A 1,677-nucleotide genomic window follows, 5' to 3' on the forward strand; every position below is an offset into this window, starting at 1 on the left:
CCGAGCCGTAGGGACACGATGATCCAGCCATGGGACACAATGATGGCTTGCTTCGAATGTAAGAATCCGAGCCGTAGGGACACGATGATCCAGCCATGGGACACAATGATGGCTGCTTCGAATGTAAGAATTCGAGCCGTAAGGATACGAGGATCCAGCATGGGGACGCAATGATGGCTTGCTTCGAATGTAAGAATCCGAGCCGTAGGGACACGATGATCCAGCCATGGGACACAATGATGGCTTGCTTCGAATGTAAGAATCCGAGCCGTAGGGGACACGGATGTGATCAGCCATGGGACACAATGAGGCTTGCTTCGAATGTAAGAATCCGAGCCGTAGGACACGATAATCAAGTAATGGGACACAATGATGGCTTAGCTTCGAATGTAAAGAATCGCGAGCCGTAGGGACACGATGATCCAGCCATGGGACACAATGATGGCTTGCTTCGAATGTAAGAATCCGAGCCGTAGGGACACGATGATCCAGCCATGGGACACAATGATGGCTTGCTTCGAATGTAAGAATCCGAGCCGTAGGGACACGATGATCCAGCCATGGGACACAATGATGGCTTGCTTCGAATGTAAGAATCCGAGCCGTAGGGACACGATGATCCAGCCATGGGACACAATGATGGCTTGCTTCGAATGTAAGAATCCGAGCCGTAGGGACACGATGATCCAGCCATGGGACACAATGATGGCTTGCTTCGAATGTAAGAATCCGAGCCGGAGGGACACGATGATCCAGCCATGGGACACAATGATGGCTTGCTTCGAATGTAAGAATCCGAGCCGTAGGGACACGATGATCCAGCCATGGGACACAATGATGACTAGCTTCGAATGTAAGAATCCGAGCCGTAGGGACACGATGATCCAGCCATGGGACACAATGATGGCTTGCTTCGAATGTAAGAATCCGAGCCGTAGGGACACGATGATCCAGCCATGGGACACAATGATGGCTTGCTTCGAATGTAAGAATCCGAGCCGTAGGGACACGATGATCCAGCCATGGGACACAATGATGGCTTGCTTCGAATGTAAGAATCCGAGCCGTAGGGACACGATGATCCAGCCATGGGACACAATGATGGCTTGCTTCGAATGTAAGAATCCGAGCCGTAGGGACACGATGATCCAGCCATGGGACACAATGATGGCTTGCTTCGAATGTAAGAATCCGAGCCGTAGGGACACGATGATCCAGCCATGGGACACAATGATGGCTTGCTTCGAATGTAAGAATCCGAGCGTAGGGACACGATGATCCAGCCATGGGCACAATGATGGCTTGCTCGAATGTAAGAATTCCGGACGCCAATAGGACAGGATGATCCAGCCATGGGACACAATGATGGCTTGCTTCGAATGTAAGAATCCGAGCCGTAGGGACACGATGATCCAGCCATGGGACACAATGATGGCTTGCTTCGAATGTAAGAATACGAGCCGTAGGGACACGATGATCCAGCCATGGGACACAATGATGGCTTGCTTCGAATGTAAGAATCCGAGCCGTAGGGACACGATGATCCAGCCATGGGACACAATGATGGCTTGCTTCGAATGTAAGAATCCGAGCAGGAGGGACAAGACTGATTCCAGCCATGGGACACAATGATGGCTTGCTTCGAATGTAAGAATCCGAGCCCTAGGGACAGATGAT

Source organism: Malania oleifera, chromosome 13 (genome assembly GCF_029873635.1).
Source record: "Malania oleifera isolate guangnan ecotype guangnan chromosome 13, ASM2987363v1, whole genome shotgun sequence".
Classification (NCBI taxonomy): Eukaryota; Viridiplantae; Streptophyta; class Magnoliopsida; order Santalales; family Ximeniaceae; genus Malania; species Malania oleifera.